The sequence below is a fragment of the Nerophis ophidion genome, linkage group LG02 (assembly GCF_033978795.1).
Source record: "Nerophis ophidion isolate RoL-2023_Sa linkage group LG02, RoL_Noph_v1.0, whole genome shotgun sequence".
In the NCBI taxonomy this organism is placed as follows: Eukaryota; Metazoa; Chordata; class Actinopteri; order Syngnathiformes; family Syngnathidae; genus Nerophis; species Nerophis ophidion.
This window is the reverse complement of record NC_084612.1, coordinates 71,493,428-71,509,993: the sequence shown is the minus strand read 5'-3', so window position 1 is coordinate 71,509,993 and position 16,566 is coordinate 71,493,428.

Sequence of the window (16,566 nt, the reverse complement as noted above, 5' to 3'; positions counted from 1 at the left end):
GTCTGTCCACACTGCTATATGGCTCGGAAGCCTGGACCCCTTACCAAAGGCACGTCAGAATCCTGGAGAGATACCACATCCGCTGCCTGCAACGGATTCTGGGTCTGACCTGGGAGGACAGGGTCCCTCAAGTGGATATTTTTGACCGGACCCAAACACCCAGCATTCAAGTGTTCCTTGCGCAAACACCTGTAATCCGCATGCCCGCCCAGAGACTCCCCCGACAGATCCTCTACGGCCTACTCCAGGAAGGCTCTAGGTCTCCTGGGGGTCAGCAGAAACACTACAAGGACCACATAAAAACCCTCCTGAAGCGCTGTGCTATCCAGCCTTCCGCACTGGAACATCGATAATGTAACATCGATAATGACATCCAGGTCCGTGTTGGGTTAGCATCTGCTGCCTTCGGTAGGCTCAAAACCAGGGTCTTCCTGAACAGAAACCTGACAGTTTCCACCAAAGCAGCTGTTTACAGAGCAGTTTGTCTGTCCACACTGCTATGTGGCTCTGAAGCCTGGACCCCTTACCAAAGGCACGTCAGAATCCTGGAGAGATACCACATCCGCTGCCTGCAACGGATTCTGGGTCTGACCTGGGAGGACAGGGTCCCTCGTGGATATTTTTGACCGGACCCAAACACCCAGCATTCAAGTGTTCCTTGCGCAAAGACCTGTAATCCGCATGCCCGCCCAGAGACTCCCCCGACAGATCCTCTACGGCCTACTCCAGGAAGGCTCTAGGTCTCCTGGGGGTCAGCAGAAACGCTACAAGGACCACATAAAACCCCTCCTGAAGCGCTGTGCTATCCAGCCTTCCGCACTGGAACATCGATAATGTAACATCGATAATGACATCCAGGTCCGTGTTGGGTTAGCATCTGCTGCCTTCGGTAGGCTCAAAACCAGGGTCTTCCTGAACAGAAACCTGACAGTTTCCACCAAAGCAGCTGTTTACAGAGCAGTTTGTCTGTCCACACTGCTATGTGGCTCTGAAGCCTGGACCCCTTACCAAAGGCACGTCAGAATCCTGGAGAGATACCACATCCGCTCCCTGCAACGGATTCTGGGTCTGACCTGGGAGGACAGGGTCCCTCATGTGGATATTTTTGACCGGACCCAAACACCCAGCATTCTAGTGTTCCTTGCGCAAAGACCTGTAATCCGCATGCCCGCCCAGAGACTCCCCCGACAGATCCTCTACGGCCTACTCCAGGAAGGCTCTAGGTCTCCTGGGGGTCAGCAGAAACGCTACAAGGACCACATAAAAACCCTCCTGAAGCGCTGTGCTATCCAGCCTTCCGCACTGGAACATCGATAATGTAACATCGATAATGACATCCAGGTCCGTGTTGGGTTAGCGTCTGCTGCCTTCGGTAGGCTCAAAACCAGGGTCTTCCTGAACAGAAACCTGACAGTTTCCACCAAAGCAGCTGTTTACAGAGCAGTTTGTCTGTCCACACTGCTATGTGGCTCGGAGGCCTGGACCCCTTACCAAAGGCACGTCAGAATCCTGGAGAGATACCACATCCGCTGCCTGCAACGGATTCTGGGTCTGACCTGGGAGGACAGGGTCCCTCGTGGATATTTTTGACCGGACCCAAACACCCAGCATTCAAGTGTTCCTTGCGCAAACACCTGTAATCCGCATGCCCGCCCAGAGACTCCCCCGACAGATCCTCTACGGCCTACTCCAGGAAGGCTCTAGGTCTCCTGGGGGTCAGCAGAAACGCTACAAGGACCACATAAAAACCCTCCTGAAGCGCTGTGTTATCCAGCCTTCCGCACTGGAACATCGATAATGTAACATCAATAATGACATCCAGGTCCGTGTTGGGTTAGCGTCTGCTGCCTTCGGTAGGCTCAAAACCAGGGTCTTCCTGAACAGAAACCTGACAGTTTCCACCAAAGCAGCTGTTTACAGAGCAGTTTGTCTGTCCACACTGCTATGTGGCTCTGAAGCCTGGACCCCTTACCAAAGGTACGTCAGAATCCTGGGGAGATACCACATCCGCTGCCTGCAGCGTATTCTGGGTCTGACCTGGGAGGACAGGGTCCCTTGTGGATATTTTTGACCGGACCCAAACACCCAGCATTCAAGTGTTCCTTGCGCAAAGACCTGTAATCCGCATGCCCGCCCAGAGACTCCCCCGACAGATCCTCTACGGCCAACTCCAGGAAGGCTCTAGGTCTCCTGGGGGTCAGCGGAAACGCTACAAGGACCACATAAAAACCCTCCTGAAGCGCTGTGCTATCCAGCCTTCCGCACTGGAAGTCTTGGCTGCTGATCGCCACACCTGGCGCAACTGCTCATCTCCAGGAGCAGACCACTGAGAGGAGAAAACGTGGACTACATCTGCCCCACATGTGGCAAACCATGCGGGTCACGCATTGGCCTGCACAGCCACATGCATATTCGAAACCCCCCTCAATAACCCATTACTGGAGCAACGTCATCATCGTAATCGATGGACAGCCATAAGCAAGCAGACTGCATGCTAAGTGTAGCATTAGCTTCCCGTGCGTAGGCACGTCGTTTCTTTTCCTTTTTGCACCAGTGTTATTTTACCTTTTTGTATTAAACAAGCTCCTACCTGCAATCCTGCCTTGTCCTAGTCCTGCAGCATCTTGGGGTGACACCTTCGCGCATCCACGATGCGTTCCAAACGTAACACGTAGATCAGGGGTGCCCATTACGTCGATCGCGATCGACTGGTCGATCTCTGAGGGTGTGTCAGTCGATCTCAAGCCAGGCATTAAAAAATAGACATAAAAATGAGCAATCATCAATCATACCAAGACTTCACTTTCGTCAGTTGTTTGACATTCTCGGCACCCGAGGATCTTGTGAGATGACGCTGGCTGCTGCGAGCTCATATTTAAGAAAAAAATCACTAACAGGGCGGACGCAGAGAAACACATTTTATTTCTAGAGACTCCGTACCTACTGTCAAAACTCTAAAGACCGACTGCACAGTTCCTGTCTTCACCATAAAAGACCTGTTTCATCCTGCCTGTGCTAACAAAATAAGAGTCTCAGAAAGCTAGCGTGCACAAGCTAGCAAGCTACGGAGTTTGATGCCAATGTATTTCTCCCCCGCCCTCAGCGACCGCTTTCTCACTTGCTTGCCCACCCGCACACTCACTGACGTCACTCACCTGCTGCCAGACATTAAAGGGCCACACACATATGCTACTCTCATAACAAAGTGTTTAAAAACGAGTATGCAAGTTGGACAAATGAGATGCTAAATCCAACCACTTTCATGTGGTATTGGACAGAAAGGAGGACTTATTTTTTTCCTCCATTTGAAAATGCGGACGTTATCAGCACCACTGTCTAATTCCAATCAACGCAAGTCATCAGAATCAGGTAATACACCAACTTATATTCTTGTCTTCATGAAAGAAAGGAATCTATGTGTGTTAAACATGCTTGTATTATCATTAAACACCATTAACTTGTTAACAAAAATGTCTCTTTCGTAAATAAATAAATATAAATTATAAATAGGAATGAGGTAGATCTCCTCGACTTGGTCAATTGAAAAGCAGCTCGCCTGCAGAAAAAGTGTGAGCGCCCATGACGTAGATGGTAAAATCCATAAGTTCCTCGCAATGGCTCGTCGAGAAATGTTGTTCTTAAAACAATTTGCTCACGCATTTGTTCACAAAGCGGTGACCCTTGCCCCATCCTTGTTTGTGAATGACCGAGCATTTCATGGAAGCTGTTTTTATACCCAATCATGGCACCCACCTGTTCCCGATTAGCCCGTTCACCTGTGTGATGTTTCAAATAAATGTACGATAAGCATTCCTCAACTTTCTCAGTATTTTTTGCCACTTATGCCAGCTTTTCCGACATTGTTGCAGACATCAAATTCTGAATGAGCCATTATTTGCAAAAAAGAGCTAAGTTTACCAGTTCAAACATTAAATATCTTGTCTTTGCAGTCTATTCAATTGAATGTAGTTTTAAAGGGATTTGCAAATCATTGTATTCTGTTTTTATTGACCATTTACACAATGTGACAACTTCAGTGGTTTTGAGTTTTGTGAGGCTAGTGTGTGCTGTGACTCTATTTCCAGGAAGTATGCAGTGTTGCCTAAAATTCAGTAATAAATGTTTTTTTCGGTAATTAAAAATTTAAACGGTATTACTAACCATCGGGAATTTTACCGTGGTTTATCATTATACCGTTTACCGGTACATCCCTAGGTGCGGCTTTATAGTCAGGAAAATAATTGTGTAATGTTCATATTGTTGTTTCTCAACCAGCGTTTGTGGGTCTGATGGACCCGTTGCATTGTGTGGCTTTTAATGCCTCACAATCAAACACTTTTATGGTTAAATACTCAACAAATGTTTACCTTATCCCAATAAACATCTGTTTATTGATCCCAATAAACAAATATTTATTGGGATCAGAAGATCAGAGGGTCAAATGTGCGAGAAAATGAGAGCAGACAGTGTAGACATACAATGTTGCAACCTTGTATGGGAACCGCAGGTGCAGAAACACAAAAGAAGAATCCCTGTGGGATAAAGAAACTGGCAGAGAAGTTTTCCGTGCAACGTTCATATTGTTGTTACTCAGCCAGCGGTTGTGGGTCTTATGGACCCGTTGCATGTTGTGTCTTTTAATGCCTCACAATCACACATTTTTTGTTAAAATACTGAACAAATGTTTACCCTATCCCAATAAACATTTGTTTATTGGGATCAGAGGGTCAAATGTGCGACAAAATGAGAGCAGACAGTGTAGACATGTTGCAACCTTGTATGGGAACCGCAGGTGCAGAAACACAAAAGAAGAATCCCTGTGGGATAAAGAAACTGGCGAGAAGTTTTCCGTGCAACGTTCATATTGTTGTTACTCAGCCAGCGGTTGTCGGTCTGATGGACCTGTTGCATTTTGTGGCTTTTAATGCCTCACAATCACACATTTTTTTGTTAAAATACTGAACAAATGTTTACCCTATCCCAATATATTTATTGGGATCAGAGGGTCAAATGTGCGAGAAAATGAGAGCAGACAGTGTAGACATGTTGCAACCTTGTATGGGAACCGCAGGTGCAGAAACACAAAAGAAGAATCCCTGTGGGATAAAGAAACTGGCAGAGAAGTTTTCCGTGCAACGTTCATATTGTTGTTACTCAGCCAGCGGTTGTCGGTCTGATGGACCCGTTGCATTTTGTGGCTTTTAATGCCTCACAATCACACATTTTTTTGTTAAAATACTGAACAAATGTTTACCTTATCTGATCCCAATATACAGATTTTTTTAGGGAATCAGATGATCAGAGGGTCAAATGTGCGAGAAAATGAGAGCAGGCAGTGTAGACATACAATGTTGCAACCTTGCATGGGAACCGCAGGTGCAGAAACACAAAAGAAGAATCCCTGTGGGATAAAGAAACTGGCAGAGAAGTTTTCCGTGCAATGTTCATATTGTTGTTACTCAGCCAGCGTTTGTGGGTCTGATGGACCCGTTGCATTTTGTGTCTTTTAATGCCTCACAATCACACATTTTTTTGTTAAAATACTGAACAAATGTTTACCCTATCCCAATAAACATCTGTTTATTGGGATCAGAGGGTCAAATGTGCGAGAAAATGAGAGCAGACAGTGTAGACATGTTGCAACCTTGTATGGGAACCGCAGGTGCAGAAACACAAAAGAAGAATCCCTGTGGGATAAAGAAACTGACAGAGAAGTTTTCCGTGCAACGTTCATATTGTTGTTACTCAGCCAGCGGTTGTCGGTCTGATGGACCCGTTGCATTTTGTGGCTTTTAATGCCTCACAATCACACATTTTTTTGTTAAAATACTGAACAAATGTTTACCTTAATAAACGGATGTTTATTGGGATCAGAAGATCAGAGGGTCAGATGGGCGAGAAAATGAGAGCAGACAGTGTAGACATACAATGTTGCAACCTTGTATGGGAACCGCAGGTGCAGAAACACAAAAGAAGAATCCCTGTGGGATAAAGAAACTGGCAGAGAAGTTTTCCGTGCAACGTTCATATTGTTGTTACTCAGCCAGCGGTTGTGGGTCTGATGGACCCGTTGCATTTGGTGGCTTTTAATGCCTCACAATCACACATTTTTTGTTAAAATACTGAACAAATGTTTACCCTATCCCAATAAACATCCGTTTATTGGGATCAGAAGATCAGAGGGTCAGATGTGCAAGAAAATGAGAGCAGACAGTGTAGACATACAATGTTGCAACCTTGTATGGAAACCGCAGGTGCAGAAACACAAAAGAGGAATCCCTGTGGGATAAAGAAACTGGCAGAGAAGTTTTCCGTGCAACGTTCATATTGTTGTTACTCAGCCAGCGGTTGTGGGTCTGATGGACCCCTTGCATTTTGTGGCTTTTAATGCCTCACAATCACACATTTTTTTGTTAAAATACTGAACAAATGTTTACCTTATCTGATCCCAATATACAGATTTTTTTTAGGGAATCAGACGATCAGAGGGTCAAATGTGCGAGAAAATGAGAGCAGACAGTGTAGACATACAATGTTGCAACCTTGTATGGGGACCGCAGGTGCAGAAACACAAAATAATAATCCCTGTGGGATGCAAAAACTGGCAGATAAAATTTCCGTGCCACGTTCATATTGTTGTTTTACTCAGCCAGCGTTTGTGGGTCTGATGGACCCGTTGCATTCTGTGGCATTTAATGTCTCACAATCAAACACTTTTATGTTGAAATACTGAACAAATGTTTACCTTATCCCAATAAACATCTGTTCAGTAAATGTTTACCTTATACCAGTAAACATTTGTCCAGTATTTCAACCTAAAAGTGTTTGATTGTGAGACATTAAAAGCCACAAAATGCAACGAGTCCATCAGACCCACAAACGCTGGCTGAGTAACAACAATATGAACGTTGCACGGAAAATTTCTCTGCCAGTTTTTTGCATCCTACAGGGATTCTTCTTTTGTGTTTCTGCACTTTCGGTTCCCACACAAGGTTGCAGTATAGTTTGTCTACACCAGGCCTGGGCAATTATTTTGACTCTGGGGGCCACATTTAGAGAAAAAAATGTGTCTTGGGGCCGGTACGTCTATTTTTAGGAACATTAATACAAAACCTCACAATAATGTCTGAATGAATGCTAAAAACGTTATGACAGATCGCCTTAAAAAACGTAACGGAATTTTACATTTTTCTATGAACAATAAAACACTGAATATTGACAACATATGATTGTCACACCCCCTTTTGATTGACATATTTTACAATCAACTGGAACGCAACAAAAATGCAACAAACAGTGAAATATGAACGCAAAGCATACAAAATAAACCCACCTACAATCTGATACATCTGATATTTGCTGAATTTCCCCCCGAGATCAATAAAGTACTTTCTATTCTATTCTCTATATCACTAAGCTTTAGAACTTTGTTGTGAAAATCTCCTTCCACGTCTGTGGAAACGCTTCCCGCCCACACTGCTTGGTGCCTGATCTGAGCTCCTGTGACGTAGATGACCATAGTAACTAATTAGATGACCATAGTAATTAAATAGATTACCATAGTAACTGGTATATCATCCATAAGCGTAGATTACTGCACATCGTAATGGCAGCTACATGTTCCATCTTAAAGATCTAAAAACAATATTTGGGAATGTCCGGCGGCCCAGGTTGATAAACTCAACGGGCCGCATGTGGCCTTAATTTGCCCAGGTCTGGTTACACTGTCTGCTCTCATTTTCTCGCACATTTGACCCTCTGATGTTCTGTGTACCTACAGTCTGTCCTCCTCCTGTCTAGGCCTGGTGTGTGTGTGTGTGTGTGTTTCCACGCTTCTATTAGCCCCGTGGACCCGGACATCTTATATGTAATAGAAATGTGTAGGGGGGCGGGGGGGGGGGGGGGGGGGGTGTATGGTGTGTGGTCATTAAATATGTATTCTGATATGTTCTTCACAGAAAATGAGCCAAAGTCAGTGAGTCTCAGTTTGAAAAATGTATTAATTGTAACGATCTGTCACTTACTTTCTGATAGTTTTTCGTGTTTTGTACTTTATTTCCTGTTCAGTGCTCTTATTTTGTCATACTTCCTGTTTACTCCGCTGAGCACTGTTTTTGTCACACTCGCCTTTGATTGGCAGCGGTCCTCAGCTGCTGTCAATCAACATAGGTCTATTTATGTTTCACTCGAGCACTCCTCAGTGCTCGAAGTTAAAACCAGGTTGGGAACATCTCCATGCAAGACTGCTTTCTGTTTATATCTTTTACTTTGATGAAATTAAAATCATCTTACCGGCTTTCTGCTCTCCTGGATTTTTGCATACTTGAGGTCACACAACTGCAGCCATGCGACATCCCAACAGTAACTTCGAGCCAGAAAATTGTGACCTCGCGAGAATCCCTGTCGGCAATCCTCAGCCGACGTTCTGGACCGCACAATTCCTGGAGGACTTGAAGGCCAGGTTTGTGCGGTCCCAGCCTACAGACGCGGACCCTCTCCCCGCGGCAACGCCACCGGCTTCGGCTCTCCGACCGGCGCGTCCCCCGCCGCCATCTTTCCTCTCGGCTCAACGGCTGGCTACGGCTCTCCGACCAGCACGTCCGCCACTTCCTGCATGCCTCGCGGCTCCCGCGGCAACGCTACCGGCTACGGCTCTCCGACCGGCGCGTCCTCCGCCGCCATCCTTCCTCTCGGCAACGCTGCCGGCTACGGCTCACCGACCGGCGCGCCCGCCTCCTCCTTCACGTCTCGCGGCTCCTGCGGCTCCGTCGCCGACTGCGGCTCTCCGACCGGCACGTCCGCCGCCGCCATCCTTCCCGTCGTCTGCTGAGCTGCTTCTCCCTGCTCCTACGCAGCTTCCAGCGGCTGCTCCCCGGCTGCTCTTTTTGCCAGCTCCCGCTCTCTTTTTTGGTCCGCCGAGAGCTCCAGTGGAGCCCACAGTGAGGTCGCTTTTGTCCTCCGGCTGGGACTTGGCACGGGACGTGTCTTCGTCCCTCCTCCTGGTCCCCTCCCGCCCGTCCCTGGTTTTCGCACCGGGGGACTCCGACGAGCAGGCACGTTTTCCCGCATGTGTGAACGGTGTCTGGCAGCCACCTAGTGGAGGGGGGCCCACTATACACTGCGGTGCAGCCAGGCACACACCGCTGTCATCCCCGCCAGCGTCTCCTTCCACGGAGACATCTACGTCCCTAGCGGGCTTTCGCACAGCTCCAACGCCGGCTCCACGCCTAGCCCCAACGCCGGCTCCACGCCGAGCCCCAACGCCGGCTCCACGCCGAGCCCCAACGCCGGCTCCACGCCGAGCCCCAACGCCGGCTCCACGCCGAGCCCCAACGCCGGCTCCACGCCGAGCCCCAACGCCGGCTCCACGCCGAGCCCCAACGCCGGCTCCACGCCGAGCCCCAACGCCGGCTCCACGCCGAGCCCCAACGCCGGCACTACGCACGGTTCCAACGCCGCCAAGAGCAGCACCACGCCGGGCTTCGTCACCGCCGGCATCCGCTATTCCTCGGCCAGCATTTGCTGCTCCTCGCCCGGCGTCATCTGCCGCTTTCACGCCGCCGATGACATCTGCAACAATCACGCCGTTGATGACGTCTGCCGCTTTCACGCCGCCGATGACGTCTGCCGCTTTCACGCCGCCGATGACGTCTGCCGCTTTCACGCCGCCGATGACGTCTGCCGCTTTCACGCCGCCGATGACGTCTGCCGCTTTCACGCCGCCGATGACGTCTGCCGCTTTCACGCCGCCGATGACGTCTGCCGCTTTCACGCCGCCGATGACGTCTGCCGCTTTCACGCCGCCGATGACGTCTGCCGCTTTCACGCCGCCGATGACGTCTGCCGCTTCCACGCCGTTGATGACGTCTGCCGCTTCCACGCCGGCACCAACATCGGCTCCTCAGCCGCCTCCTGCAGAGGTATCTGTTTTGGCTGCAGCCCCAGCCGCTTTGTCTGCTGTCTCCGGGCCTGCTTCAGCGCGCCCGCCTCCACGTCAGCCGCGGATGTGGCCGTGCCCTGGGCGTCCTCCTCGCGGGATGCACTCGTCTCTTTTTCGGCCAATGATGTGGCTGTTCCGTGGCCGCCCGCCCCGCCAGTTCCAGCGGCGCTCTACGCGCCGTCGCCACCTGACTTTCCCTCGCTGGCTGCGGGGACACGAGGTTTGGCGACCTTCCACCAAATCCTCCTTCCATCCTCCCTTACTTTGTGGACATTTTTTTTCCATTTTTCTTTTCCAGGGAACATCTGGTATCTGTTCCTTGAGGGGGAGGTCCTGTAACGATCTGTCACTTACTTTCTGATAGTTTTTCGTGTTTTGTACTTTATTTCCTGTTCAGTGCTCTTATTTTGTCATACTTCCTGTTTACTCCGCTGAGCACTGTTTTTGTCACACTCGCCGTTGATTGGCAGCGGTCCTCAGCTGCTGTCAATCAACATAGGTCTATTTATGTTTCACTCGAGCACTCCTCAGTGCTCGAAGTTAAAACCAGGTTGGGAACATCTCCATGCAAGACTGCTTTCTGTTTATATCTTTTACTTTGATGAAATTAAAATCATCTTACCGGCTTTCTGCTCTCCTGGATTTTTGCATACTTGAGGTCACACAACTGCAGCCATGCGACATCCCAACATTAATTGGATTAATTTTTCTTTCAAGAAAAAATGAAAACGGGTCCCACAGACCCGAATACCAAACAAGAGCCACACAGAGCACTGATATAATGATGCTAAACTTGTGACCATTTTTCATGAACTAAACTCAAAGCCAAACTACATGTGTAACGTAGGCCATATAATAATAATAATATTTTATTAAATTTTTGTAAGGTGCCTTTTAAGGCACTCAATGTCAACGTGAAAGCAGCATAAAAAAACGTAAGCAAAGCCAAGTAAAAACAGACGGTAGCCGAAACAGGTGGATTTTGAGGTTAGTCTTAAAAATCTGAATAGTTTTATTGCAATTGTTTGAGAACGGCTTCCCAAGCTAGGAATCTTTCTTTGCTTTAATCCTGCAACATAAAACACAGAATAGGTAATAAAAATGATAATGGAGGCAATGTTCCTGATGGGGGGGGGAGGGAGTTCCAGGGGTGAGGTGCAGAGCGGCTGAAGGCTCTTAAGCTCATGGTCGGCAGGCGGTCACGTTGATGGAGCCAGACCTGAGGGATCGGGTAGAATGTTGATCTGGAGGCGAACAGACAGGTAGGGCTGGGAGAGGTTATGGATAGCGTCCACTACCTGGCAACTTCAAAGAGCAATGCTGGCTTTGGAGATGCTATCCCGTGCGTTTAGCACGCTCGCCTCTCATGTCGATCGTCCCAGGTTCGAGTCCCGAGCGGCGTGGAACGCCATAAGGCAGGGACCGAACACATGTAGACAAAAGTCCCCTTTCTTTTAAATTCTGTTGTCTAAAGCACTACTTTTCTGCTGTAATAATCCATCCAGCTCACAGATGCTCCATATCGAGATCAGGTGTACCTTAGGCTGGCCACTATAAAATGTGAAGTAAACCCAATATCTAAGTTACATTTAAACCAGTGTGGGTCGCACGGAAAAGGGTGGAGCGCCTGTGACAGACTCTCGCTGTCGTGCGGGTTCCACCCACCACCAAGGAAGGACATCTCGCTCGAGCAAGTTTGACTTCATTTTGCAATAAATCTGTCTGAAGCTCAGATCGCTTTTCAGCTCCTTCCTCCACTGCTCGCTTTCAGTCGTCGTCGGCCTCGTCTATGGCTCTCTGTTCCTCTCGCTTCTCATGCGCTGCTGCAAGCTCTCCAATTCCTTTCGCGATTTCTCCTCCTTTTCCCCTTTTATACAGCGTGAGGAGATGAGTTAATTGTGTGCTGGTATAGCGTCGCTCCCGGCACGCACCGCCTCTCTGTTCCGCCCCATTCTCCGCCTCCTTGCCGCCATCTTGAGCAGGGCTACAGCATGTCCCGCCCTGCCGCCGGCCCGTCTGCTCCGCCTCTCCACAGTGCCATCTCCGGGTTGTGGAGGAGTTCAAGTACCTCGGAGTCTTGTTCAAGAGTGGATGGTGAGATCGACAGGCGGATCGGTGCAGCGTCTTCAGTAATGCGGACTCTGTATCGTTCTGTTGTGGTGAAGTGAGGGTTGGACTCCGCCAAGGCTGCCCTTTGTCACCGATTCTGTTTAGTACTTTTATGGACAGAATTTCTAGGCGCAGTCATGGCGTTTAGGGTATCCGGTTTGGTGGAAGCAGGATTAGGTCTGTACTTTTTGCAGATGATGTCGTCCTGATGGCTTCATCTGGCCAGGGTCTTCAGCTCTCATTGGATCGGTTCGCAGCCGAGTGTGAAGCGACTGGGGTGAGAATCAGCACATCCAAGTCCGAGTCCATGGTTTTCGCCCGGAAAAGGGTGAAGTGACATTTCCGGGTTGGGGAGGAGACCCTGCCCCAAGTGGAGGAGTTCAAGTACTTCGGAGTCTTGTTCACAAGTGAGGGAAGAGTGGATCGTGAGGTTGACAGGCGGATCGGTGCGGCGTCTTCAATAATGCGGACGCTGTATCGATCCGTTGTGGTGAAGTGAGGGTTGGACTCCGCCAAGGCTGCCCTTAATTACTTTTATGGACAAAATTTCTAGGCGCAGTCAGGGCGTTGAGGGTATCCGGTTTGGTGGCAGCAGGATTGGGTCTCTACTTTTTGCAGATGATGTGGTCCTGATGGCTTCATCTGGCCAGGGTCTTTTGCTCTCACTGGATCGGTTCGCAGCAGAGTGTGAAGCGACCGGAATGAGAATCAGCACATCTAAGTCCGAGTCCATGGTTCTCGCTTGGAAAAGGGTGAAGTGACATCTCCGGGTTGGGGAGGAGACCCTGCCCCAAGTGGAGGAGTTCAAGTACCTAGGAGTCTTGTTCACGAGTGAGGGAAGAGTGGATCGTGAGATCGACAGGCGGATCGGTGCGGCGTCTTCAGTAATGCGGACGTTGTATCGATCCGTTGTGGTGAAGTGAGGGTTGGACTCCGCCAAGGCTGCCCTTCATTACTTTTATGGACCACATTTCTAGGCGCACTCAGGGCGTTGAGGGTTTCTGGTTTGGTGGCAGCAGGATTAGGTCTCTACTTTTTGCAGATGATGTGGTCCTGATGGCTTCATCTGGCCAGGATCTTCAGCTCTCACTGTATCGGTTCGCAGCCCAGTGTGAAGCGACTGGGGTGAGAATCTGCACATCCAAGTCCGAATCTATGGTTTTCGCCCGGAAAAGGGGGTGGAGTGCCATTTCCGGGTTGGGGAGGAGACCCTGCCCCAAGTAGAGGAGTTCAAGTACATCGGAGTCTTGTTCACGAGTGAGGGAAGAGTGGATCGTGAGATCGACAGGCGGATTGGTGCGGCGTCTTCAGTAATGCGGACGCTGTATCGATCCGTTGTGGTGAAGACGGAGCTGAGCCGGAAGGCGAAACTCTCAATTTACCGGTCGATCTCCGTTCCCATCCTCACCTTTGGTCATGAGCTTTGGGTTATGTTTAAAAGGACAAGATCACGGTTACCAGCGGCCGAAAGGAGTTTCCCTTAGAGACAGGGTGAGAAGCTCTGCCATCCGGGAGGAGCTCAAAGTAAAGCTGCTGCTCCTTCACATCGAAAGGAGCCGGGTGAGGTGGTTTAGGCGTCTGGTCAGGATGCCACCCGAACGCCTCCCTAGGGAGGTGTTTAGGGCACGTCCGACCGGTAGGAGGCCACGGGGAAGATCCAGGACACGTTGGGAAGACTATGTCTCCCAGCTGGCCCGGGAACGCCTCGGGATCCCCCGGGAGGAGATGGACGAAATGGCTGGGAAGAGGGAAGTCTAGGCTTCCCTGCTTAGGCTGCTGCCCCCGTGACCTGACCTCGGATAAACGGAAGAAGATGGATGGATGGATGGGTGGCACTGCGAGCATGTGGGTAAAGTGTCTTGCCCAAGGACACAACGGCAGTGACTAGGCTGGCCGAAGCTGGGATCGAACCTGGAACCCTCAAGTTGCTGGCACGGCCGTTCTAACAACCGAACTATACAGCCCTAATGTGCAGTTTTATCACACAGATGTGCATTCAATAGACCTGATGACTTCAGGTAGGTCCACTAGAGCCGTCTTCTGTAAACAGAACGTTCATTTTTCCACAATACACCATCTTCAAAGGTGAGAATTTGGCAGTACAGTTGGTCGTCGTATTTCACGATTAATTAGTACCAAACACGACTGTCGTAAACAAATTCCAGCAAAGTAGATAATGTTTAATAAATGTAATATTTTCCTTGTAAATGCATAACAAATTGTTTAGGACTTTTTAAGCGCTATTAGAGACCTTTAAACCGGAAACAACACCCATATAGATGGATACTTTATTAATCCCCGGGGGCAAATTCAGGTTTCCAGCACAATTTCGTTCAAGATTAGGCAAACATTGTACAGGGAGACAGAACAGGATCGCTGAAGGAGCTGCCAAATAAAGGTGCAGCCTTAAAAAAATTGATCGTCTTTGTAAAAGAAAAAACAAATCCAGACTGAGGTCAAGAAAAGAACTTTCCATAAGCACACATAAACATGTTACACGGAATCCACAAAACTTGCAAATGGGGGGTTAGGGGGGTGGATGCCGTCTTTGCTCCACAGTAAGTCTTTGCTGTCGTCCAGCATTGTGTTTTTTGTTTACTTTGTAGCCAGTTCAGTTTTAGTTTCGTTCTTCACTCACCTTTTGTTTATTTTCGGTTTAAGCATTAGATACTGTGAAAGACTCTTTGCGGCGTCGTGCGGGTTCCATGGACCACTCAGGAAGGACATTGTTTTGAGCAGTTTTGACCCTTGTTTATTCTTTCAATAACACAAGCTTGTCTGCGGTCAGGTCGCTTTTCAACTTCTTCTCTCCTGCTCGCTTTCAGCCGGCCGTGTCGTCGCTGTCTTCGGCTCGCTGTCTGTCGCTCTCAGTGGTCAGGTTCTGCTGCGGGTTCTCCTACTCCTTCTGCCTTGATCTGTCCTCCTTCTCCCCTTTTATACAGCGTGAGGAGATGAGTTAATTGTGTGCACCTGAATTGGATTGCGGCGTCGCTCCCGGCCTCTCCGCTCAGCCGCATTCTCCGCCTCCTCCCCGCCATCTTGGGCAGGGCTCCCGCGTGCCCTGCCCCGCTGCTCGTTCGCCGGCTCTGCCTCTCCACAGATACCTGTTTTACCTTCACGCTGCCTCCCGCTACAAAGCATTTAGCTACCGGCTGCCACCTACTGAGTACTACACGGTTATTCTGCCGAGTTCTAGACGGCAGCGACACTCAACAACAACACATAATTTGCAGACTATTATTACTGGTTTGCAAAAAAAATATTTTTAACCCAAATGGGTGAAATTAGATAATTTCCCACGGGACACTAGTGTGCCGCGGCACAGTGGTTGAAAAACATTGAGTTGGATTATATAAATGTCCGTCAATATGACGATGTGCAGTTTGACAACAGCAAATAACACAAGTGGGCAGCTTTTAAAGGCCTACTGAAATGAGATTTTCTTACTTAAACAGGGAAAGCGGGTCCATTCTATGTGTCATACTTGATCTTTTCGCGATATTGCCATATTTTTGCTGAAAGGATTTAGTAGAGAACATCGACGATAAAGTTCGCAACTTTTGGTGCCGATAAAAAAGCCTTGCCTGTACCGGAAGTAGCAGACGATGTGCGCGTGACGTCACGGGTTGTGGAGCTCCTCACATCCTCACATTGTTTACAATCATAGCCACCAGCAGCAAGAGCGATTCGGACCGAAAATGCGCCGATTTCCCCATCTATTTGAGCGATGATGAAAGTTTCGTGGATGAGGAAAGTGAGAGTGAAGGACTAGAAAAAAAAAAGACTATACAGTGGGAGCGATTCAGATGTTATTAGACAAATTTACTAAGATAATTCTGGAAAATCCCTTATCTGTTTATTGTGTTACTAGTGTTTTAGTGAGATTATATGGTCATATCTGTACAACCTGAAAGTCGGCCCCGCACCTGTCTTCAGCACCAGTCGACGGGGGGTGGCGATGCCCATCTCTGCCCTTCGCAAGGGACCCTCTTCGAAACACGATCTTTCGAAATGATCGCCGCATAATACTCTGTACTTTGTGTGTGTCTGTGGTCCAAATCTGTTCCATAGTAAAGCTTCCCCGTCATCTTTCGGGGATGTAAACAATGAAACACCGGTTGTGTTCGTGTTGCTAAAGGCGGCCGCAATACACCGCTTCCCACCTATGGGTTGTACTTGTATAGCGCTTTTCTACCTTCAAGGTACTCAAAGCGCTTTGACACTACTTCCACATTTACCCATTCACACACACATTCACACACTGATGGAGGGAGCTGCCATGCAAGGCGCTAACCAGCAACCATCCGGAGCAAGGGTGAAGTGTCTTGCTCAGGACACAACGGACGTGACGAGGTTTGTACTAGGTGGGGATTGAGCCAGGGACCCTCGGGTTGCGCACGGCTACTATCCCACTGCGTCCTATGAGATCACACACTACACTCTCCCCGTATTGCACACCTCCTTATTATTGCATCCGGTTATTACAGTAGTTTTTCTGTTGTTAAGCACTTTGATTG